Genomic DNA, 26,768 nt, shown 5'->3' with positions numbered 1-26,768 from the left:
TCTGCCTGAATAGCCAGGTTGGCTGCGACACTCAGGACAAAAGAGGGAGCCTTGCTTGGACTTGAATGTGATAGGGAAGCAAGTCCCCCACCTACTGGCCTAGGCTATGGTTGCTGGGACTGGCCACGCATCCTGCCGCCACTCACAAGCATTTCCCCATGGCCGGAGGGTTACCCCGCCACCCTGTCACAGCTGGTGCCCGCATCTACCACTGGGAGGCCTGAGCACAAGCTTGTCTGGTTCAGCTCCACCTGGCTTCCCTTCAGATTCTAAGATAGAATGCAAGATCCAGGGTCCTGGGCATCCCACGATGCAACCCAACACCTGATACACCCAAGCTCTTCTCCTGGGAAGCAGAGCTTGGGCATAAACCACACTACCACTAGCACCTCTGCTGGCTTCTGCTTGCAAGCACCACCTACTGGCCTAGAGGCCCTCCCACACAGACCATTGCAACCAATGCCAACTCAGAGCACATCACTGGTGGTACCAGCTGTGGGCATGGGGAGACTTAGGCTGCTGCTTAGAGCGGGGGATAAGACCATTTTACCACCATTGCCCATGCCACACTGGCTGCCCAAGAGATCAAGACCTCTCTAACTTACCCAGGATATATATATGGCTGCTACCATTTTTGCTACCACTTTTGCTACCATTGGCATCTGAGAAAGCCACCTGGAGGACCAAGAATTGGTATTGCCTACACTGCTGCCAGTATGTGCTGCCCCAACACACGAGAATAGACATGCTTGGCCCACTGTCACTACCAGTGGAACCCGAAGATGGGCCCAAGTGATGTTCCAGTCCCCAGTACAGCTTTGCCACAGCCTCCACCAATAAATGCACCTGCACATGCCAAGGAAACCACAGATAAAATTAATGCTATTTATAGACAAATGAATCATACTGCGTCTTCACTACTGTACACAAAGAAGCAAAGCTAAAATGCTATACTCGACCAACATCATAGTCACATTTGTAGGAAATGTCCCTTCCAACAAAAGTAAATTCAAAAATAAGTTTTAAACCAGATGTGTAGAAATCATTGTAAAGATACAGGAAACACGAAAGAGCAAGGTAATACAATATCCTCAAAGTAACACTATAATTCTCCAGCAACAGATCCTAATCAAAAAGATATCCTTAAAATCTCAGGTATAGAACTCAAAATACTGATTTCAAAAAAGCTCAATGAGATACAAAGAACTCAGAAAATCTATTCAGAATATGAATAGAGAAGTTTACCAATGAGATATCTTTTTTTGTTTGTTTTATTTTTGAGACAGTCTCACCTTATCACCCTCAGTAGAGTGCTATGGCATCATACCTCACAGCAACCTTAAACTCTTGGCCTTGAGCAATCCTCTTCCCTCAGCCTAAGTAGTTGGGACTACAGGCATACTACCATGACAACAAGTGGCTAGTTTTTCTATTTTTAGTAAAGATGAAGTTTCACTTTTGCTCAGGCTGGTCTCAAACTCCTGAGCTCAAGCCATCCACCCGCCTTGGCCTCCCAGAGTGCTAGGCTTACAGGTATGAGTCACCACACCCAGCCTGATACATTTTTTGAAATGAATTAAAATGAAAATACAACATACTAAAGCCTACAGAAAATAGAAAAACAATGCTAAGAGAGAAGTTTAGAGCATTAAATCCCTATATCAAAAAAGTAGAAAGACTATAATTTAACAATCTAACTATATCTCAAAGAACTAGAAAATGAAAAACACACCAATGAAGCCCCAAATTAGCAGAAGAAAATAAAAAACAGAGCAGATTAGAACTAAATGAAATAGCATTAAAATAAACAGAAAACATCTATAAAATAAAAAGTTGGTTCTTTGAAATGATAAAGTTGACAAACTGCCATCTAAACTAATCAAAAAGACCCACATAAACCAAATCATAAATGAAAAAGGGAACATTACAACTGATACCACAGAAATACAAAAGGTCATCAGAGACAATTACAAACACCTCGGTGCTCACAAACAAGAAAACCTAGAGGAAATGGGTAAGTTCCTGGAAACATACAACCCCCAAAAATTGGACCAGGAAGAAATTAAAAATCTGAGCATATCAATCATGACTAGCAAAATTGAATCCATAATAAGTCTCCCCAAAAAGAAAAACTTATGACTACATGGAGTCACAGTCAAATATTAACAACTACACAGCAAAGAACTAGTATCAATCCTCCTGAATGTTTCCCACATATCAAGGAGGAGAGAATTCACCCTAACTCATTCCGAGGTCCGTATCACCGATAACAAAAGCAGACAAGGACTCAATAAGGAAAAAAGAAAACCTACAGACCTCATAAACAGACGAAAAATCCTCAACAAAGGCTGGGCATGGGGCGGCGCCTGTGGCTTAAAGCAGTCAGCCCCCTAACCAGAGGTAGCGGGTTCAAACCCAGCCACTGCCAGGAACTGCAAAAAAAAAAAAAGGCTGGGCACAGTGGCTCACACCTATAATCCTAGCATCCTGGGAGGGTGAGGTAGTCAGATTTCTTGAGCTCAGGAGTTCAAGACCAGCCTGAGCAAGAGCGAAACCCCATCTCTAAAAAATAGCTGGGCATTGTGGCAGGTGCCTATAATCCCAGCTACTCAGGAGGCTGAGGCAAGAGAATCACTTGAGCCCAAGAGTTTGAGGTTGTTGTGAACTATGACGCCATGGCTCTCTACCCCAGGGCAAATGAGTGAGACTCTGTCTCAAAAAAAAAGAAAAATTGTTCCAGTTTGTTGATGATATAGTCTTTTATTTATTTATTTTGACACAGAGCCTCAAGCTGTTGCCCTGGGTAGAGTGCTGTGGCATCATAGCTCACAGCAACCTCCAACTTCCTGGGCTCTAGAGAGTGTCCTGCCTCCGTCTCCCAAGTAGCTGGGACAACAGGCGCCCGCCACAACTCTGGGCTATTTTTTGGTTGCAGCCGTCATTGTTGTTTGGCGGGTCCGGGCTGGATTTGAACCCGACAGCTCAGGTGTATGTGGCTGGTGCCTTAGCCACTTGAGCCACAGGGGCCGCGCCTGATGATATAATCTTATATCTAGAAAAACCTAAACACGTCACAAATGTGAGAATTTAGTAAAGTTGCAAGATACAAAATCAATAGCATTTCTATACAACAATAATGATCTAGCTGAAAACATCAAGAAAACAATCCCATTTGCAATAGCTATGTCCACCCCCCCACACAGTTTTTGGCCGGGGCTGGGTTTGAACCCACCACCCCTCTGGTATATGGGGCCGGCGCCCTACTCCTTTGAGCCACAGGCACTGCCCTGCAATAGCTATTTTTTAAAAAACCTAGGAATAAATTTAACCAAGGAGATAAAAGATCTCTACAAGGAATATAACAAAAGATGGCCAGACGTGGTGGCTCACACCTGTAATCCTAGCACTCTGGGAGGCAGAGGCAGGTGGACAGCTTGAACTCACAAGTTCGAGACCAGCCTGAGCAAAAGCAAGACCCCATGTCTACTAAAAACAGAAGGAAAAAAAAAAAAAACTGAGGTAAGAGGATCACTTGACCCCAAGAGTTGGAGGTTGCTGAGAGATATGATGCCATGGCACTCTGCTGAGGGCAACAGCTTGAGACTCTGTCCCCCCCCAAAATAAAGAACAGAAAATAACAAAAAATAAATTGTAGATGACATAAACAAATCAAAAAATATTCCATACCCATGGATCAGGAGAATTAGTATCATTAAAAAGACCATGCATAGGGTGGCGCCTGTGAGTTAAGGAGTAGGGCGCCGGCACCATATACCAACAGTGGCGGGTTCAAACCCAGCCCCAGGTAAAAACTGCAAAAAACAAAGAAATCCCCATGCATAACAAAGCACTCTAGAGATTCAATGCAATCCCTATCAAGATATCAATGTCATTTTTTCACAGTAGAAAAAATCCAAAAATTCATATAAAAGCAAAAAAGAGCCCAACTAAGCCAAAGCAGTCCTAAACAAAAAGAACACTGCTGGAGACATCACTCTACCTGACTTCAACTTACATTACAAAGGTATAGTAACCAACACAGCATGGTACTGGCGTGTGTCATAAAAATAGACATATAGACCAATAGAACAGAACAGAGACTCCAGAAACAAAGCTACATACTTATGGCCAACTGATTTTTGACAAAAGCAATAAGAACACACATTGGGAGAAAGGACACCTTTTCCAGTAAATAGTGCTGGGAAAATTGTATTGCTGTACACAGAAAATGAAATTGAATACCTCCCTCTCTCCATATATACAAAAAAGGATAGACGAAAGACTTAAATATAAGCCCTGAAACTATAAAATACTAGAAGAAAACTTAGGGAAAACTTCTGGACAAGGACTAGGTGGAGAATTTATGATGAAGGCCTCAAAAGCACTGGCAACAAAAACAAAAATAGACTAATGGGATTTAATTAAACTAATAAGCTTTTGCATAGGAAAGGAAATAATCATCAGAGTGATCCGACAACCTGTAGAATGGGAGAAAATGTTTGCAAACTATTCACCTAACAGGGACTAATATCCAGAATATAGCAGGAACTCAAAAAACTCAACAACAATAACCGCCCCCCAAAATAATCTCATTAAAAAGTGGACAAAGGAGACCAGGGACAGTGGCTCACGTCTGTAATCTTACCCCTCTGGGAGGCCAAGGCTGGTGGATTGCCTGCGCTCAGGACTTCAAGACCAGCCTCAGGAAGAGTGAGACCCCATCTCTAAAATTGGGCGTTGTGGCAGGTGCCTGTTAGTCCCAGCTACTTGGGAAGCTGAGACAAGACAATCGCTCGAGCCCAAGAGTTTGAGGTTGCTGTCAGCTGTGATGCCACAGCCCTCTACTCAGGGTGACAGCGTGAGACTCTCCCTCAAAATAAAATAAAATGAAATAAATAGTGAACAAAGGACATGAATAGACACTCTTCAAAAGAAGACATGCAAAATGAAAAAAACACCTCACCGACACTAATCATCAGAATTGCAAATTAAAACCACAATGAGACATCATCTTACCCTAGTCAGAATGACTAATAAAAAGAAAAAGGGCCTAGCCAGGTGGATCATGCCTATAATCCCAGCACTTTGGGAGGCAGAAGATGGAGGATCACTTGAGTCCAAGAGTTTGAAACAAGCCTGGGCAACACAGGGAGGCCCCGTCTCTACACAAACTTTGCAAAAAATCAGCTGGGTATGGTGGTGTGTGACTGCAGTCCTAACTACTCGGGAAGCTGAGGCAGGAAGATCACTTGGACCTGGGAATTGGAGGTTGTAGTGACCTGTGGTTGTGCCACTGTACTCTACACTCCAGCCAAGCAAACAGAGCGACTTCGGTCTCAAAAAAAGCATTCTCATTTGTAATAATAAAAATGGAATAAATCCCAGCACTTGGGAGGCTAAGGCGTGTGGATTGCCTAAACTCACAGCCTGAGCAAGAGAAACACCCCGTCTCTAAAAAAATAGTCGGGCACTGTGGCAGGTGCCTATAGTCCTAGCTACATGGGAGGCTGAGGCAAGAGAATCACTTGAATCCAAGAGTTTGAGGTTGCTGTGAGCTAAGATGCCACAGCACTCTATCAAGGGTGACCAAGTGAGACTCTGTCTCTAAATAAATAAATAAATAAATAAAGGTGGGCAGTGCCCGTAGCTCAGCCAGCAGGGTGCCAGCCACATACACCAAGGGTGGCGGGTTCGAACCCAGCCCGAGCCAGCTAAAACAACAATGGCAACTGCAACAAAAAAAAAATAGCTGGGCGTCGTGGTGGTCACCTATAGTCCCAGCTACTTGGGAGGCTGAGGCAAGAGAATTACTTAAGCCCAAGAGTTTGAGGTTGCTGTGAGCTGTGACACCACAGCATTCTGCCTAGGGCGACAGCTTGAGACTGTCTCAAAATAAATAAATAGGGCGGTGCCTGTGGCTCAGTGAGTAGGGCGCCAGTCCCATATGCCGGAGGTGGCGGGTTCAAACCCAGCCTCGGCCAAAAAAATAAATAAATAAATAAATAAATAAATAAAAATGGAATAAAATTACTACTTGACCACATCTCTTTCTTAATCTAAAACATAAGCCTAAAAGAATTAGAAAATCATTTCATGTTTATTCTCTATTACATGATTCTTGGAAGGATATTTATAGTATCATCTTCAGCAATACTTTTTTTTTTTTTTTGAGACAGAGTTTCACTCTGTTGCCCAGGCTACGGTGCCACGGTGTTAGCCTAGCCCACAGCAACCTTGAACTCCTGGGTTCAAGCGATCTTGCCTCAGCCTCCCTAGTAGCTGAGACTACAGGTGCCCACCAAAATGCCCTGCTAATTTGTGCTATTTTTAGTAGAGACGGGGTCTTGCTCAGACTGGTCTAGAATTCCTTACCTCAAGTGATCCTCCCGCCTTGGCCTCCTGGAGTGCTAGGATTACAGGTGTGAGCCACCACACCCAGCCAATAACATGAAATTGTATTTAATGAGATGCCACTTGATACATGACATTTTAAATCTTGTAATCAGGTAGATCAGAAAATGCATATTTTGAGAAAAAAATGCCACCTGGAAGTATTTGACCATAACAACAACAAATAAAATTACTTTCATTCCTTTAAGAAAAACTAACATTGAGAAAAGAATTTGTGATATGAAAAGGATATATTGGTCACGTTTTTCTTGGTATGATTCTGTTTTTCTTGACGAAGTGAAAAGAACTGGAATAAAATTAAAAAATTCTTTGAACCAAATAACGAAGGGTAAGGAGTTAAAAAAAAAAAAAAGCTTACTGGGAAATGTTATTTTAATCACATTTTCAAATTTGTCAGTTTTCTCAAAAGAAGCCTAGGCTCTGCAGAGTAAACAAAAACCCTTCATCACTGCAGTTGCTTTTATAGCCTGAGGATTACATTGAATCCCAAAGGCATTTTTGTGGTTTACTTGCTGCTCCCTGCTGCGTATTTCTAAGGAAGCCATATATATCTATCCCTGAAGATAAGCTGTCAACTCCTGGTCTGCAACAAAACGATTCCAGTATTTAGTCAAGGTGGAACCAAAATCTTCACGCAGAAATCCAAGTGGAAGGGTGTTCACTACTGGAGCAGGTATGTGGAGAAAGGCTAAGGTTCTCTAGGTGAGGAATAGGGCTGCGGCCCCCACCTTTTATTATACTGACCCATCCTTTAGTAGATTCCCAACTCCAGCAACGTTGGGGCTCTTGTGGAGGGCCCAGGGGATAGGAATAGGAATACTAAATGCTATCCAGTATTCCTGCCAGCAGTTTTAGCTTCCAGAAGCCTAGGGTCTGGTTCCCTAAATCCTGTCTGCAAGGCTCTTTTGAGTCCAGGTGAATTAGCCTACTCTGACACAAACAGAAAATAGTATTTCGAGTGCAGCTGAATCATTGTGTACACATTTCTTGAATTTACTTCCCTTACTGCGTTTGCAGCAGGCATATCAGGAATCAGGCATTTGATGGGAGGCATAAGCACTTGAGTCTTAGCTGTTTTTTCACCTCAAACTTACAGCATAGTCTGGATTCAAAGAACAAATCAGGAAACAGAAAGAAGAGGATGACTTATGGTAATTTAAGAAACAGTAGAATTTTCACAATTACCTGGTCCTAGACACTCTAGTAACAGCCTCGTAAGTGAGCAGTCACTCCATTTCTTTTATTATCTTCCTGTCTCTCAGTGCTGAGATGGGCAAAGACAAATATGCCTCTTGGAGAAAAACAGAAGTTTAGCCCATCGGACTTCAAACTGGATTCCATCCTTTACTAGCTACACGGTATTGGTGGCCACTCCTTCTCTGGAGTCTCTAGGTGTTGATCTGTGGAGCAGGGCCGTCACTCACCTCCTCAGTCCTGTAGCAAGGACAAAATGATCAAATACATAGTGTGCAAGACATGCTGTGTGTTCAACATTTCTGTTTTTGAGCAGAGTCTCACTCTGCCGCCGAGGTGGAGTTCTGTGGTGTCACTGTAGCTCACAGCAACCTCAAACTGCTGGGCTCAGAGACCCTCTTGCCTCAGCCTCCCAAGTAGCTGGGACTATAGGCATATACCACATAATTTTTCTATTTTTAATGGAGATGGGGTCTCACTCTTGCTCATACTGGTCTCAAACTCCTGAGCTCAAGGGATCCTCCTGTCTTAGCTTTAAAAAGGTCAGGATTGTGGGTGGCACCCGTGGCTCAAAGGAGTAGGGTGCCGGCCCCATATGCCGGAGGTGGTGGGTTCAAACCCAGCCCCAGACAAAAACTGCAAAAACAAACAAAAAAAAAAGGTCAGGATTGCATGCATGAGCCCCCCATATCGGCCAACAAAAGTTCTTATTCTCTTTCCCTACAGCTGTTTCTCTTTCACATAGAATGAAACCTTTTCAGAAAACAAAAGTAGAATTATAAGTTTGAGACAGTTTGGTTTGTGTAAATCATAAACCAAGGGAAGAGTCTGGACCATTTTTCTTTTTTGGGACACAAGCTAATGTTTAGGAGGCCTTGGCTGATGGTCTGGGCCTGGGAGGAACAGGTGTTTTAAAGGAATGTTTCATCCAACTTTCAGTCCAGGCGGCTCAAGGTTAGTCAAGTTGGGAGAATTAAAGCAACGGGGATTGGTAACCCGGCCCAAGTGCCTAACAAGTTAGTAGAAGAGCTGGGGGTGTATTCTTAACTCTGAAGAAACTGCATCCTGCCCAGGAGGCAATCTTTGGCAGGAATCTCGGAAAAAAATTGGTCTTGGCTTAGCGCAGTGACTCACACCTGCAATCCTAGGGCTCTGGGAGGTCAAGGAGGGATCCCTTGAGCTTACCAGTTGGAGACCAGCTTGAGCAAGAGTGAGACCCCATCTCTACCAAAAACAGAAAAATTAGCCAGGCATTGTGGCAGGCACCTGTTATCTCAGTAACTCAGGAGGATCCCTTGAAGCCAGGAGTCTAAGGTTGCTGTGAGCTAATAGGATCCCACAGGCACTGTAGCCTGGTCAACAGATGAGGCTCTGGCTCAAAAAAGAAAAAATGGGTCTTGACAAAATGTCTTTCAACAGTTCAGTTTTCACCTTGCATGGAAGCCTTCTATCTTCTTGCCTGGTGATGGCAAAAGTAGGTCTCAATACATTGAAAAAATCCAACAGTCTAAAACATGATGACCCAAAGTTATAAACCAAGCACAGTTCAGGGGAACATGTTTTATTATGATTTTTTTTGTTGTTGAGTTTGTCACCCTAAAGAACAATTAGAGAGACTGTAAAAGAGAAAATTACATATTTGGGAAAAGGGCATTGTGATGAAAGTACACATGTCATAGTAAACTACGTGCACATCTGGGTCGGTAAAGGAAGATAAAGGGTTTTAAAGGAAAACCTAAGCAGATTATATGTACGTTAATTGTTTTGAAATGATTACCCTTGGCTACAAAGATCAGTGATGCATAGGTGATGTCAGGCAGCTGATGGCAGATGTCCTCACAGAAGTATGTTTTGTGTAAGACTGCAGTGGCCTTTATGCAAGGTTCTGATTTTTGCAGTCTTTTTTTTTTGAGACAGAGTCTCATTACGTCACCCTCAATAGAGTGCTATGGTGTCACAGCTCACAGCAAACTCAAACACTGGGTTTAAGCTTAAGTCTCTTGCCTCAAGCGCCCACCACAAGGCCCGGCTACTTTTTGTTGAAGTTGTCATAGTTGTTTTAGCTGGCCTGCACTGGGTTCAAACCTGCCAGCCTCGGTATATGTGGCTAGGGCTGTAATCACTGTGCTACAGGTTTCAAGCCTTTTTTTTTTTTTTTTTTGAGACAGAATCTCACTCTGTGCTCTGGGTAGAGTGCCATAGCATCGTATCTCACAGAAACCTCAAACTCTTAGGTTCAAGAGACCCTCCTGTCTCAGCCTCCTGAGTAGCTGGAGGACAGGCACTCACCATAATGCCTGACTAGTTTTTCTATTTTTAGTAGAGATGGGGTCTTGCTCTTTTCAGGTTGGTCTCAAACTCTGGCTCTCAGACAATCCACCTGCCTTGGCCTCCCAGAGTGTTAGGATTACAGGCGTGAGCCACTGCGCCCAGCCTAATTCTGACAATTTTCACATTTCTACCATTTCAAGATCTTTCTCTAAGAGTATCACTGATTCCTTACCTTTGATGTCGCTTGGTGCCAGGATAGACTTGTCCTGGGTTTCTGGTCTTGTCCCATGAGAGAGGGAGTGACTGGTAACTAGAAGTTGTTGTCAAAACCCTTTTAATCACATTCGAGTAAAAAGGGACATTTGCAGGGAGTGGCTCTCAGGCTGAGTCTACTTGGAGTCCACTATTAAGCCCAGTTTGGTATCTCAAGGTGCTGGGCCAGCGCTATTCTGTTAGGAGTTGCACTTTTGCAAAAATTTAACAAATAATAGACAAAGCTTAAAAAAGGAAATACAGAGTAAAATTAACAGTAATATAGTGCATAATAATCCCAGTTTGTATGATAGTTTTGAGCCATGAACCTACAATTAAAAGCAACCAATTGAATAAATCAAATGACCATAAGGAATTAAGTGAGGCTTGTTGTAACCGTGTGGCCCGTTTTAAAGTTTGGGGTATGTGGGTCTCAACTTTCCCAGGGGAATTTATCCAGGTATAGCATGCAGTATTGGCAACACCTAATGAAATAAGGAAACATTTATTAGGAAAACAGCTAATTAAATAAGGAAACATTTATTAGGAAAACAGCTAAAGAATCTCTTTAGGTCAGGTTTTGTCACGTTACCAGTAGAAGGTACTGATGATAAAATTTTTTTATTAGACGCAGGGGCTTGCTCTGCCACCCAGCTGGAGTGCAGTTGCAGAATCATAGCTCACGGCAGCCTCAAACTCCTGGGCTCAAGTGATCTACCTGCATCAGTTTCTCAAGTAACTGGGACTACAGGCCATGAGCCACTGCACCCAGCTGATTGTTACATCATTATACTGAAAGTGAAAAAGGTGCTATTTTATTAAGTGGGGTAAGAGCCTTACTATGATGTGGAGCCTTGTTCTGACATGAGGAACAACTATCTACAGCATGAAAACAACTCATCTCGGTTTGAAGTTTGAATGTCTCTGCTTATGGTGTTGGGTGAAATTTCTGGGTGGCCCACACATCAGGCATAAGACTTGTTCTTTAACATTCATCAAGTTTCAGTTTATAGGACTTTAGGAACAGAGCAGTTCCTATTTTTAACAAATCCATGGAAGAAAGATGGGTTGGAGAAATCTAGAAGAAGTCTAGTAACAGGTGTGTTATAGTTTTTCTTTAAAATAGCTGGGTGTAGTGGCAGTCCAGCTACTCAGGAGGCTGAGATAAGAGGATCACTTGAGACCAGGAGTTTGAGGTTGCTATAAACCATGAAACCACAGCACTCTACCCAGGGCAACAGAGTGAGACTCTGCCTCAAGACAGATAGGGCAGCGCCTGTGGCTTATTGGGTAGGGTGCCGGCCCCATATACCGTGGGTTTGAACCTGGACCCAGCCAAACTGCAACAACAACAATATTAATAATAATAGCCAGGCGTTGTGGCAGGCGCCTATAGTCCCAGCTATTTGGGAGACTGAGGCAAGAGAATCACCTAAACCCAAGAGCTAGAGGTTGCTGTGAGCTGTGACGCCAGGGCACTCTACCGAGGGAGACTGAGACTCTCTCTCTCTCTAAAAAAAAAAAAAAAGATAGATAATAAAAATAATTTTTTCTCTGTGTATCAATCACATAGGAATTTCAGATTTTAAATCCTCTCGCGGTTAGGAAATGAAATCAAGGCAGACATTAGAGTTTACCTATAATCTTAAGATTCCTGGTCCTGCCAAGAAGTGACAATTTTTACCACTTACTATAAGGCTGAACATTTCGGAAACCAGGCAATTCTATGCACAATCTTAAATATGGTATTTCAGTCAAGCCTTGGTAACATAATCGATATTTCCAACTATACTATAATGAGAAAGCAGATTTTTATTGAATTTATGCTAATAACCAAATTATATAAATATAACAATACTCACAGTTTCCAAAGTTTGGAGGACTCAAGTAGAGGGAAAAAGGAAATGCATCCACCTTTGTTCACAGAAGTATATTCTACTGAAGTGCTGTAATCTGTTGGTAGCTTAAGAGAAAAAGTTTCCTGAAATCTAGGAATCAAAACATTTAATAAAGCACAATGTTTCAAATAAAGTTGTAAAAACATTATCTTCATCAGTTACTTTATTTCATGTAATTATGTTTTTCTTTTGCTTGATCTTGATTAGCAGTTTCACGAACCATCTGTTTAAGGAAATTTCTATTTAGTCCACCCATCTTTTTTTTTTTGTAGAGACAGAGTCTCACTGTACCGCCCTCGGTAGAGTACCGTGGCGTCACACGGCTCACAGCAACCTCCAGCTCTTGGGCTTATGTGATTCTCTTGCCTCAGCCTCCCGAGCAGCTGGGACTACAGGCACCCGCCACAACGCCCGGCTATTTTATTTTTTGTTGCAGTTTGGCCGGGGCTGGGTTTGAACCCGCCACCCTCGGCATATGGGGCTGGCGCCCTACTCACTGAGCCACAGGTGCCGCACAAGTCCACTGATCTTAAAGTTATCAGAAATCTATATTCAAGAGTCTGTTCCATGAAAAACCATTTTGCACTATAACTGATTGCAAGTACTTTTAAAGAAAATTTAGAAACTCAGCTGGTCTACCCGAGACCCCCTGAGCACCGACCCTAGTCCCCCGCGCCGCCCCTTTACGCTCTGATAAGATGAAAGAAACTATCCCGAACCGAGAGAATCGCCGATCTACAGGCACAGGTGTGCACTGAGGGGAAAGGAACTGCTCGCAGAAAGAAGGTGGTTCATAGAACAGCTACAGCAGATGATAAAAACTTCAGTTCTCCTTAAAGAAGTTAGGGGTGAAGAATCTCTCTGGTATTGAAGAGGTGAATATGTTTACAAACCAAGGAACAGTGATCCACTTCAACAACCCTAAAGTTCAGGCTTCTCTGGCAGCAAACGCTTTCCCCATTACAGGCCATGCGGAGACCAAGCAGCTGACAGAAATCTACCCAGCGTCTGAAACCAGCCTGGTGCAGTCTGAGGAGCTTGAGGAGCCTGGCTGAAGCTCCGCCTGAACCATCTGTGGATGGAAAACACCACTTGCTCCTGGAGAGGATGATGATGAAGTTCCAGATCCTGTGGAGAATTTTGACGAGGCTTCCGGAAATGAGGCAGACTGAATTGAGTCAACTTCTGAAGATGAAACTTGAAGAAGTTACTGGGAGCTGCTATTTTATATTATGACTGCTTTTTAAAAATGGTTTTTGTTCATGGATCTAATAACATCTAGATCTCTAATATTTTTAAGCTCAAGCTCCTTGGACCTTGCAGGTCTTTTCAGTTTTTGCTTATATACAATTCATTCTTTGCAGCTAATTAAGTTGAAGGAGCCTGGGAATAAAGTTTGAAAGAAAGGTTAATAAAGTTCTTTGCCTAGTAAAAAAAAGAAGAAAAGAAAATTCAAAATAATAACTATGGACAACAAAAACTTTCATGATTTAAGGGCCTGGCACCGTGGTTCATGCCTATAATCCCAGCACTCTGGGAGGCTGAATGGGGCAGATCGCCTGACCTCATGAGTTTGAGACCAGCCTGAGCCAGAGTGAGACCTCATCTCTAAAAATAGCTGGGCGTTGTGGCAGGCACCTGTAGTCCCAGCTACTTGGGAGGCTGAGGCAAGAGAATCACTTGAGTCCAAGAGTCAGAGGTTGCTGTGAGCTGTGACACCACAGTACTCTACTGAGGGTGACAAAGTGAGACTGTCTCAAAGAGAAAAAATTCCATGATTTAAAAATCTGACAAAAGTTTACAAGAAAACTTATTTTTATTATATACAGCATTTAACAATCATAACAGGGCCATCAGATTTTTGTAAATTTCACATAATCTTTAAAATACATCAATAATATATCCACATAAACATAACTTTACAGAAGATTTAACATTACAACCAAAATTATGACTGATAAATTAGTAGATTTCTATGAATTTATATAATGTGTGAAACAATCTTATCAGTAATGTATTTAAAATTATTATCTATTTAAATTATTATTTAAAATGTAACTGAAAGGAGATGTAGTATCACTTGTCCTGAACTACTCAAGCAATCCTCCCTCCTTCGCCTCCCAGAGCACTAGGATTACAAGTGTGAGCCACCTCACTGGCCAAGCATCATTTAGCATTCGATAATGTTTTCAAATACAATTTAGCAAACAAGCCTCATCAGTCACTGCCCTGACAAGATGAGAGATACATTCTTTGAAGCTCTCCAGGGACCCAACTGGAAAATTTCAAAGTTAATTCTAGGTCAAAAAAATTTAATTTAGAATTTTGATCTTGGGGCAAGCTGCCAAAGATGTCATAAGATTCAAAATATTTGGTTAAAACAGAATCAGAGCTAAAATAGTAGTCATTCATTTAACCAGAATGATAACAACAGGACTTCTTCAAAAGCGATACAGAAAGTTACACAAATGTAAAAACTTAAACGCTTCCAAAGCTCAGATTTCCTAAGTCATCAAAAACCTAATAAAGGCAGCACAGGACATCTTTTTACTTATTTATTTTAAAGGAGAGTGTCTCCCCATGTTGCCTAGGCTGGACTCCAACTCCTGATTTCTTCTGAGTAGCTGAAACTACAACGGAGTGCCACTGCACCTGCCTAGGAAATTACCTTGATAAAATGTAATTTCTTGGCTTTGAGGCCAGTCACCAAAAAGGTAAAGAAAAACTTCCTGTATTTTAATTGCCTGTCTTTATGGAAAACCTTTTGAAATAACCGAGAAATCAGTGTGATGGCTCAAGCCTATAATCTTAGCACTCTGGAGGCTCAAGAGGGAGGATTGGATGAGCTCAGGAATTCGAGACCAGCCTGAGCAAGAGAAAGACCCCATCTCTACTAAAAATAGAAAAACTAGTTGGGTATCGTGGCAAGCACCTGTAGTTCCAGCTACTTGGGTGGCTGAGACAAGTAGATTGCTTGGGCTGAGAAGTTTAAGGTTGCTATGAACTATGATGCCATGGCACTCTATCCAGGGCAACAGAGTGAGACCGTCTCAAAAACAAAACAACAACAAAACCTACACACACAAAACCCCTGGAAATCAAACCTGATGAAAAGGGTACTTACATTTAATCAGACGTAGGAAGAATGTGTCCAAGATTATGAGTGTACATCCATATTACAGAGGAATGTAAACAAGAAAACTAGTACCTTGAGCAGGCAAATACACAGCTCTCAGAAAAAGTAAAAGCTGGTTAAGTTTCCTGGTTACGTGAAACAATTCACATACATCGAGAAAAGCTAAAAGCATAGAAACAAGTTATACTGGAGGAAAATAATGCTTTTCTACACCTTCAAGACAAACATTTCACCAACAGGCCAAAACAGCAGAGTTAGATTAGAGAAAAAATGTTATAGGAACTGACAAAATAGTTGAAGGCGAGAGCTATCATCACAATTGGGCAAAATGATACACTTTTTGAAGCGGAGAATGAGGAGAGCTGAGGGTGATGACAGAAGACGGAAAACTGTGTGTAGTGTCAACAAGAAGAACTTCTGAGATACAAATCTGAGAAAGTACAAGAGGAACACTCTACCTCAAGAAGTAAAACTGCCACTCTGAATGAAAAAGATGGCATTTCCAACCTGAAACTGGGAAATTAAATGGATCTCAGGAAAAAAAAAAAACCACGGCAGTAATGGAAAGTACAGTTTAGAAGACGGCTGTTAAAAAGCAGCTTTCAGAATTGAAATTCAAAACCTCTTGCAATTTTACTAAAAGCAAATCAACATTTCAAGAAAAACTTGTTGTTGTTCTAGCAAAGGAGACAAAAGTTTAGTTTTACATACTTTTTTTTCTTTTTCTTTTTCGACAGAGTCTCTTTTTGTTGCCCAGTCTAGAGTGCCATGGAGTCAGCCGAGTTCCCAGCAACCTTAGACTTTTGGGCTCAAGCAATCCTCCTGCCTCAGCCTCCCAAGTAGCTGGGACTATAGGTACCTGCCACAATGCCCAGCTAGTTTTTCTTTTTTTATTTATTATTTATTTTTATTTTTTTGAGACAGAGTCTTACTATGTCGCCCTCGGTAGAGTGCTGTGGCATCACAGCTCACAGCAGCCTCCAACTCCTGGGCTCAAGTGATTCTCCTGAGTAGCTGGGACTACAGGTGCCTGCCACAACACCTGGCTATTTTTTGGTTGCAACTGTCATCGTCGTTTTGGCAGGCTTGGGCTGGATTCGAACTGGCCAGCTCAGGTGTATGTGGCTGGCGCCTTCGCTGCTTGGGTCATGGGTGCTGAGCCAGATCATTCTGTTTTAAGTTGGGTTTATAGGTTTATAACCTTTGTATTAAAACCTGACTTTTTAAAACATTTAGCAAAGACAAACACAAAACTGATCAGTAAACCCAGGCAAAAAATATATGTTGACAATTTTGAAGACATTTCTATTTTTATTTCACCTCTAGTTTTAGAACAAGCTTACTTAGGCAGGGATGCCTATAAGCCTAGCACTCTGCTTGAACTCATGAGTTCAAGACCAGCCTGAGCAAGAGTGAAACTCCCATCTCTACAAAAAATGAAAAACTGAGGCAAGAGGATCCCTTGAGCCCAAGAGTTTGAGGTTGCTGTGAGCAATGCCACACACTCTACCAAGGGTGACAAAGAGAGACTCTGTCTCAAATAAATAAATAAATAAATAAAACGAGCTTACTTTTTAAAGATTTAGTTAAGTCTTGTGAACTAAAGGCCTTTGGGGGTGGTGCCAGTGGCTCAGTGAGTAGGGTGCCGACCCCATATACTGAGGGTGGCTGGTTCAAACCTGGCCCAGCCAAACTGCAAAAAAAAAAAAAAAAGCTGGGCGTTATGGTGAGTCCCAGCTACTTGGGAGGCTGAGGCAAAAGAATTGCCAAGCCCAAGAGGTGGAGGTTGCTGTGAGCTGTGACGCCACAGCACCCTACCGAGGGTGACAAAGTGAGATTCTGTCTTATATAAAAATAAATAAATAAAAAAATAAAAGGCATTTGGGTTTTTATATAATTTATATGAGCATTTGTGTAAGCCCATCTCAGTAGATTTTTTGTAAGGGATTTATGGTCGACTATGCCATATTTTGTCATGCAGACACAACATAAAACATAATATTAAATACGTGTACACATGTATAAACGTAGCTAAACATATACATACAAAAAATTTTTATAGCTTTCATTGTAGGATTTTAGTATGAGATTGTAATACATGTACAAACTCACCAGTTTATAAAACACAGTTGGATCCAAATTATATTTCTGACAAAATTAGGACCTGTTCATGTGACTAAACTGTATTTGCCATGACAGGTAATCCGATCAAAAATTATAGACCAAAATTTTGGAAAGCAAAATAGCTGTTTGATTTTTAAAAAGCTGTTTTACTCTCTTTTATTTCTTTTAGTTTCAAAGACGTTTAGGGTAAAATTTTCAATGTTTACAGTTTTAGATAGAACTGACTAAAATGTATAAGAGGGTGGCACCTGTGGCTCAGTGGGTACGGCACTGGCCCCATATACTGAGGGTGGAAGGTTCAAACCGGGCCCCTGCCAAACTGCAAACCAAAAAATAGCCAGGCATTGTGGCAGGAACTTGTAGTCCCAGCTACTCGGGAGACTGAGGCAAGAGAATCACCTAAGCCCACGAGTTGGAGGTTGCTGTGAGCTGTGACGCTACAGCGCTCTACTGAGGGTGACAAAGTGAGCCTCTGTCTCTACAAAAAAAAAAAAATAATAATAATAAAAGAAATGAAATGTATAAGAAAAAGACATCTCCAAGTGGCGTTGAATTTTTAGTGCTGATCTTCTGTTACACTGGTCAATGTGGGCAGGAAAGGAGTTTAGCATATTTTGTTTTGGCTTGTTCCTTTTGCCTTCTGTGTGGCAGGAAAAAAGTAAAAGTATATGCTAGGCAGAGATACCTTATATCAGGGGTCCTCAAACTATGGCCTACCGAGGACATTTATCCGGCCCTCTGGGTGTTTTTGCCACAGCTGCCTGTCCTGCTTAGTAGCCGACTTGTTTTGGGCTGCAGTGCGCTTGTGTAGAATGTGCGCCAACTCTCCGACTCCGTTCCTTCTCTGTCTCTCCCGCCGGGTGTTCTTGCCGTCCTGCTTAGCAACCCACTGTCCAGGCCGCAGTGCACATGTGTGGAATGTGCCCCACACTCTCCGAATCCCCTCCTACTCTCCGACTCTGCTCCTTCTCTCTGTATCTCTCCCTGCCCCTCCTTCTCTCTGTCTCTCGTCTCCTCATCTCAGTCTCTGGTGTAATCGGAGGAGTCACCAGGTTGCCTGTGCAGAGCCTGCTGCTGCCTAAGGACTGAGGTAAGAACAAGTTAGGATTTTTTTTTTTTTGAAGTTAGGAGTTTTTTTTTTTTTTTTGCAGTTAGTAGGGCCTTTTTTTGCAGTTAAGGGGGACCTTTTTTTCTGAAGTTAGGAGGTCTTTTTTTTTTGCAGATAGGGGCACCTTTTTTTGAAGTTAGAAGAGCCTTTTTTTTGAAGTTAGGAAAGCCTTTTTTTTTAAGTTGGTTGGGGTTAGTTTCTAGGGAGGTTGCATCACAGTGATAATGCAAATAGCGCTCAGTGCTAATGCAAATTGTCAGTGCTCAGAGGTAATGGAAATTGTCAGTGCTCAGTGGTAATGATAATTGTAAGTGCTCAGTGTTAATGCAAATTGTTAGTGCTCAGTATTAATGCAAATTGTCAGCAGTCAGTGTTATCGCAAATGGTCAGTGGTCAGTGTTAATGCAAATGGTCAGTGCTCAGTGTTATCACAAATGGTCAGCGGTCAGTGTTAATGCAAATGGTCAGTGGTCAGCGTTATCGCATGGGGGCCCCAAACTGGTAATCTGCCTAGGGCCCCATGGGAACTTAATCCGGCTCTGCAGACAGCCGAGGAGTAGGAAACCCAATTTAATTGCCAATAAGTGCATTTATATTCTGATTGCTATTCAGTTGTGTATGATGTTGTACGTTGTGTGCTGTGTAAGCTCCGGTTCACACTGTTGCGATCGCTGAACAGTGCAAGTTCAGCCATACAAGCATTAGATTCAGAAGAAAAAAGGCATACGTGCCTTCTTTTTTCCTGGAAGAAGAATCTGATCACATGGATCTTCTCACCCATGCGATCAGATTCCTGTGCGAGTTCACAGATCGCAGTGCAGTTTGCACAGGGTAGTGTGAACTGGAAAGGTGGTGGAGGAACCAGCTCTGTAATCGTGCCTGTTCCTGCACCACACCAGTGTGAGCCTGAGGTAAAAGCGAAGTTCCACCATATGGGCACTGGCGAGGCTGAAATAATGTGGACTGGCAAGGCTGCATTGATGGACACTGATCAGACTGCATTGATGGGCACCAATCAGACTGCATTGATGGGCAGTGCAGTCCATATGTCTCTGTGTAGGCAAAGTTATTGCTGCTATATTGTTTTTGGAGCACTGTATATGTATATAGGTATTTTACTAATAGCAATTTGGAATCCCTAGGAAACAATGATATCAAGAAAAAGAAAAATTGACTCGGAGTGTAGGATATTCAAAGAACAGTGGACTTATGATTACTTTTTCATGCAATACAAGGAAAGAGCTATGTGTTTGATATGCCAAAATATAGCGTCTGTGTTCAAAGAATACAATTTGTGTCGACATTATCAAACTCAACATAAAGATAAATATGATAGTTTGGTTGGAGAAGTGAGAAAAGATAAAATATTAAAACTGAAATATACATTGACAACTCAGCAAAATGAGTTTTGTGAAGCAGAAACAGCTAAATACTTCATCACTGTGAGCAAGTTTTCAAGTTGCCAAGATAATAGCATGCACTGGCAGACCATTCATCGAGGGAGAATTTGTTAAAGAATGTCTTCTTTCTGTTGCCAAAGAGATGTGTCCAGAGAAGGCCGATTTATTTAGTACAGTGAGTCTTTCAGGACCCTCAATTACACGAAAGATTGAAGGAATGGGAGACAATTTGCATCAGCATTTGCAAAACTCCACAAAAAACTTTTCCTATTTTTCCTTGGTACTTGACCAAAGTAATGATGTTTGTGATTCTGCACAACTTCTAATTTTTATTCGTGGTACTAATGACTATTTCGAAGTTACAGAAGCGCTTGCTGCACTGCAAAGCATCAAAGGAACAACTACAGGAGAGGATATTTATGAAAAGGTTTGCCAAACCGTGAATAGTTTGGAGCTGGACTGGGCAAAACTAGCCAGTGTGACAACTGATGGTGCTCCTAGCATGGTGGGGTCTAAGAAAGGAGTAATTGCTCGCATTAACCAAGAGATGGACAAACTTAACCATTCTCTTTTTTTTTTTTTTTTTTTTTTGCAGTTTTTGGCCAGGGCTGGGTTTGAACCCACCACCTCCGGCATATGAGGCCGGCGCCTTACTCTTCTGAGCCACAGGCACTGCCCCAACATAACCATTCTCATCCAATAGCCATACACTACCTCATCCACCAACAAGTGCTGTGTAGTAAATCGCTGAAGTGGGACGCTGTTATGAAAACTGTGGTATCTGTGTTAACTTCATTAGAGGTAATGCACTAAACCATAGACAATTTCAGGAATTTCTGTCTGAGCTAAATGTTGCCTGTGAAGATGTTCCGTACCACACAGAAGTCCATTGGCTGAGTTGAGGGAGAATTTTGAAACATTTCTATGACTTACTTCCACAGATTACAACTTTTCTGCTTTCAAAAAACAAGTACCAGAGCTCAATGATGCAGAATGGAAATGGCACCTTGCCTTTCTGATAGATGTAACAGAGCTACTCAACAATTTCAATGTGCAGCTTCAAGGAAAGGGGAAGCTCAAGCAAAGGGGAAGGGGAAGCTCACAAGCAATCACATGTGAAAGCATTTGAAGTAAAATTAGGCCTCATCAAACAAGTGAAGGAGGAAAATTTCTGCCATCTCCCCACAACTCAAAATCTGTTAGCAGAAAATCCATTGGTTGCATTCCCTAATAAAACATGTGTCAATTCACTGGAAAAGTTGCAAAAGGAGTTCCAATTTCGATTTAAAGAGCTTCATCTCCATGAACAGGACATACAGCTTTTCCATAACCCATTTTCCATTGACATTGAAAATGTGGATACGATTTACCAAATGGAACTGGCTGAACTGCAGAATTGTGACTCTCTGAAAGATGCATTCAAGTCAAGCAGCCTTCCTAATTTCTATGCATCTCTCCCCTCTGAGACATATCCTAATCTCAGGAACCATGCACTCAAAATGGCAACCGTCTTTGGTAGCACCTATGTCTGTGAACAGACTTTTTCCAGAATGAAACATCTGAAATCTCCAACCAGATCTAGACTAACTGATGCACACTTGCATCACTTGTCACGACTAGCAGTGACAAATATGGAACCGAACATTGACCATCTCATTAGCCAAAAGTAGGCCCATAGTTCCCATTGAAATACTGGTAAGTCTGTTGATTTAACTTTACTTGTTCTTCATTTTTTTTTTTTTTTTTTTTTTTTTGTAGAGACAGAGTTTCACTTTATTGCCCTCGGTAGAGTGCCGTGGCCACACACAGCTCACAGCAACCTCCAACTCCTGGGCTTAGGTGATTCTCCTGCCTCAGCCTCCTGAGTAGCTGGGACTACAGGCGCCCACCACAACGCCCGGCTATTTTTTTTTTTTTTTGTTGTTGTTGTTGTTGCAGTTTGGCCGGGGCTGGGTTTGAACCTGCCACCCTCAGCGTGTGGGGCCGGCCGCCTGCTCACTGAGCCACAGGCGCTGCCCTACTTGTTCTTCATTTTAAATATTGTATTTGTTTCTGTTTTGTTTTTTTACTTCAAAATAAGATATGTGCAGTGTGCATAGGAATTTGTTCATAGTTTTTTTTTTTTAAACTATAGTCCAGCCCTCCAACGATCTGAGGGACAGTGAACTGGCCCCCTGTTTAAAAAGTTTGAGGACCCCTGCCTTATATTATTGCTCTGTGCACAAGATTTTGACCTGTTTGATATAAATGTCTAACCGTTAAAAATACTTATCTAGCTCTTTTTCTTTTAGACTATCAATCCTTCAATTATCTGCTCCATCAATCAAAGCAATTGTTAGTCAGGCAAACTTAAATTTACATTTCCAAAAGATGTCTAGGTCTTTGGTTGCCATGGAGCTATTTTAATTTGCAAAGCTATTGTTTGAAAGCCCTTTAAGACTTTTAAAAAGAAATTTGGCTGTAATGTCATAAGGAGTGAGTTTTATCCCAACACTGTAGATGATTCAAAATAGGCAGAGAATAAAAAATAGAGAACTTAGATGTCTCTACATGTTAAATCTATAGTTCTAGGTATTTTAGAGAGTTCAAAGAATGTCCACTTCAGCTTTGATTTTTTTTTTTTTTATGTAATTTGCCCATCAGGTCTAAAAATATTCACAAAAACAGGTCATAATATATAGCTGGCAAGAGTCCCGGGAAAGTTGGCATACCTTGATGTTTGAGAATCCCATTCCACTTCTTACCAATCTCTTGAAAGCAAAGAAAATCTTATAAATTCGGTTTATAGAGAATCTTTGGAGTTTGGACCAATGTTTTAGATCACTGCCCTAGTGGTTTTAAATTAGCCTATGCCCACCATTTAGAATGTTTATTTTTGCTCTCAGAAGATTTTCTGAACAAAGCAAAGGACAAGTGCCGAATCTGTGTCACCAAATCAAATCGAGATAAGAGTGTTCACAAAAATTTTAACCCACATGTGCAGATCAAGCAAAATACTAAGTTAGGCGCACAGAAAGAACCAAAAGTAAATTCACCGGAAGTCGTGCCTCAGGCAGAATGTATTAATAAAGTCTGTAGACACCAGAGTACTCAACCCTAAAAGACTCTTGTCTTTATACCAAAAAGGACTTACTAGAAAAGACAAAAAGCCTTTTAACATTCCAGGAGGGATTTAAAGTCCTTTATTCAAGGCAGCCTTATAACCCCAAACAAACCCAGAATAATTTCCTAAAGCCTCTACCAAGGAGATAGAGGGTCGGCTTGCGAAGAGACCCACCAGGACAGCAGAGGCCAGCTGTGGACGGGGAGCCCTCAGAGGGCTCGAGTGGATACCGCGCACTGGCTCCAAGGATTGCCAGCTCTGTCCGAAAGTGATTCTCTCCACTTCTGTCCTCCTAAATCACGAAGAGAGAGGCTTGATAAAAGAAAAAGATACTGATTCCGGCATGCAGCAGTGCAGTAGGAAAACGCAGGCCTTATTCAGGGAGGCAAAGGAAGACAAAATGCTTTAAAGGAAAAAAGAGGAGAATTACTCTTTTGAAATTATTATCCATGGCTGCAAAGAACAACAGCAAGGGTGAGGCCCCTGCGGTTGGCCAGCTAGCCGCCGGGCAGATGTCCTAACCGGAGTATTATTTGTGTGTGTAAGGTTGCAATGGCTTTTCTGCAAGGTTGTTGTTTTTGTAGTCTTTTGTGACATATAAGCGTGAGAGCTTTTTTTTTTTGAGGTAGTGTTTTACTCTGTTGCCCTAGGTAGAGTGCTGGGGCATCCTATCTCACAGCAACCTCAAACTCTTAGGTACAAGCGATCCCTTTGCCTCAGCCTCCTGAGTAGCTGGAACTATAGGTGCAGGCCATAATTCCCCGTTAGTTCTTCTATTTTTAGTAGAGACGTGGTCTCCCTCTTGCTCAGGCTGGCCTCAAACTCCTTGAGCTCAAGGGATCCACCCATCTCTACCCAGCAGAGTGATGGGATTATAGGCGTGAGCCACAGCACCTAGCCTGGGAGTCTTCTCTTTATAGCACTCTGGGCTTTACTTGTCAAAGATTTTCTTTACATCTTTTGTATTAACCTGGATGGAAGTGGAGCACATTATTCTTAGTAAAGCATCACAAGAATGGAGAAGCGAGAATTCTATGTGCTCAATTCTGATATGAGGACAATTGATGACTTGGTACATGGTGAGGGGTGAGGGAAGGGGGTACAGAGAGAGGGAAGGAGGGAGGGAAATTAAAAACAATAATTAATAAAAAGATTTTTGTTTTTTAAAAAATATAGGTGACTCCATTTTGATTCTGACAACCTTCAAAGGTTCTTGCGCATGGCTGGGTGCCCATAGCTCATTGGTTAGGGAGCTGGCCAGATGTACCATGGCTGGTGGGTTCGAACCTGGCCTGGGCCTGCTAAACAAAAATAGCTAGGTGTTGTGGTGGGCACCTGTAGTCCCAGCTACTAGGGAGGCTGAGTCAAGAGAATCACTTAAGCCCAAGAGCTTGAGATTGCTGTGAGCTATGACGTCATGCACTCTACAGAGAGTGACAAAGTGAGATTATGTCTCAACAACAAAAACAGTTCTTGCTCTGATGGTTCAACAGGCAAAGCAAGTAGCTTGCTAATAGCTCTGACCTTGGATATAGAGAAGGAAAGATTTATTCTAATGATTTAAAAGTCTAACTAAAATGGTCACAGAACACAGGCTAAGGAGGAAAGCTTCCTGCTATTGCTGGATGAGTCTACCTGGCTTCTTTCTATGCCCTATAGCAAGAAGCAATTGAATGTTTAATTTCTTCTCTTATTCTTGATATATAGATTAACTATCAGAATAAAGCTTCCCTGAATTATTTATTGGAATGAATTTTGTAATCATAAATGAAGACAGAAAGAAAAGTTCAATGGATGATAAAAAATAAATAAATAAAAGAAAGCAGTTACAGGCTAATAGTCCAACTTGAAGGTATAGTTAAAAAAGAAAATTTATAAGATTATAATGACCTTTCTTTAAAAAATTAGCTATTCTTGGGGTGGCGCCTGTGGCTCAGTGAGTAGGGCGCCGGTCCCATATGCCGGAGGTGGCGGGTTCAAACCCAGCCCCGGCCAAAAACCACACACAAAAAAAAAAAGGAAAAAAAAAAAATTAGCTATTCTGGGGTAGCACCTGTGGCTCAAAGGAGTAGGGTGCTGGCCCCGTATGCCGGAGGTGGCCGGTTCAAACCCAGCCCTGGCCAAAAACTGGAAAAAAAAAAAAAAAAGGCTCGGCACCTGTGGCTCAAGCGGCTAAGGCACCAGCCACATAGACTTCAGCTGGCGTGTTTGAATCCAGCCTGGGCTGCCAAACAACAATGATGGCTGCAACCAAAAAATAGCCGGCATTGTGGCAGGCGCCTGTAGTCTCAGCTACTTTGGAGGCTGAGGCAGGAGAATGGCTTGGGCCTAGGAGTTGGAGGTTGCTGTGAGCTGTAATGCTACGGCACTCTACCCAGGGTGACAGCTTGAGGCTCTGTCTCAAAAAAAAAAAAAAAAAAAATTAGCTATTCCAGCCCAGGCACAGTGCCTCACTCCTGTAATCCTAGCATCCTAGCACTCTGGGAGGCCGAGGCAGGTGGGTTGCTTGAGCTCACGAATTCGTGACCAGCCTGAGCACAAGTGAGACCCTGTCTCTACTAAAAATAGAAAAACTGAGGCAAGAGGATCACTTGAGCCCAAATTGTAGGTTGGAAGTTGCTGTGAGCTACGATGCCACAGCACTCTACCCAGGATGACAGCTTGAGACTCTGTCTCAAAAAAAAAGCTATTCTGTACCTTGCCAAATTCAAAAAGGTTTGAAGTAGCTTATAATAAAAACGTATGTGTTATCAGACAAGTATAACAAGACCAAAGTACTGATCATGAAATAGAAGCAGGAATGAGGAAGAGGAAGAAAAAAACTAGAATAAGATCTGAGGAACACTATAGTAATTAAACACCAAACCTGATCTTGAGCTTCCTAGTAGCCAGTGATGAGGGAATGATGGATTTATGTAGTTCTTGCTGCCTAGAAGGAACATAGACCAAAACGAACAAGTTTATCCTAATCTCTGAAAATAATCGGAGGTAGAGCTATTTTATTAAAAGGAGAATTCAGTTATATAGTGAAAATAATTCTGATAGCACATTGACACAGCAGGCAGGAGTGCTGTGTGTGTCAACTACAATGTCCTTGGCTGGAACGTGGTGATGAGCAAGGCTGCACCTGCCACATGAACACAAAGCGGTTGCTGGTCGTCAGAATCCTGGCGTCCCCAGGCAACTAGAACGTGCCTTACAAGGTCCAGCCTTGCGGCCAGTGATTTCCTGATTGATAAGGAGAAGAGCTGTCACAAAGAATTTTGGTTTGTAACACTGAATTATCCTTGGGCTGGATGCTGTGGGGTTAGTTTGATTATCTGGTGTCACCCACCAGTTCTAGGGTCATGTTGGACCTTTCTTTACAGGCTCCTGCTCCCTTTTTCTCTGCACAAAATGTCAGGTTTGCTAGGGCCCCTGTTCTCTTCATCCGTAATTTGATTTCACCTGCTCAGGGCTTCACTCGCTGCTTGTTTTCTGGTAACTTCCAAATTTATTTTTCCATCTTATACTCTCTCCCAGGCTTCAGATCCATAAGGCATCTGGAGAAGCACCTCACACTCAACACACCCAAAGCCATCTTTCTTCAAGCCAAATCCAGAAACCTACATGCTTCAGAGTTACCACTTCCTAAAATCTATTTGAATAGATACATTTTCTCAGGTCACAACTAGGGAATGCAAAGAATATAATTTCTTTCTTCTTCTCTTTTTAAAAAATCTACTGTTGGGAGTAATGGAAAGAATATAATTTCATTCCTCCAAATTCTGTGCTGCCCACATGAGTGTTCACTCTTCCTAGCAGCAGCAACATCCTATTTGTCAATTCAAGATAAGCAGCCAATTCAGGGTTTTTCTTTTACTACCTCTTC

General features: G+C 42.1%; 1 pseudogene; it reads left to right on the top strand.

The window, feature by feature from the left end:
• The first annotated feature begins 12,724 nt into the window (after window positions 1–12,724).
• Window positions 12,725–13,198, top strand: LOC128583529 (transcription factor BTF3-like; annotated as a pseudogene).
• Window positions 13,199–26,768: the final 13,570 nt, after the last annotated feature.

Source organism: Nycticebus coucang, chromosome 1, assembly GCF_027406575.1.
Source record: "Nycticebus coucang isolate mNycCou1 chromosome 1, mNycCou1.pri, whole genome shotgun sequence".
Taxonomy (NCBI): Eukaryota; Metazoa; Chordata; class Mammalia; order Primates; family Lorisidae; genus Nycticebus; species Nycticebus coucang.
The sequence above is the reverse complement of the archived record's forward strand: the minus strand, read 5'-3'. Positions and strand labels throughout refer to the sequence as shown.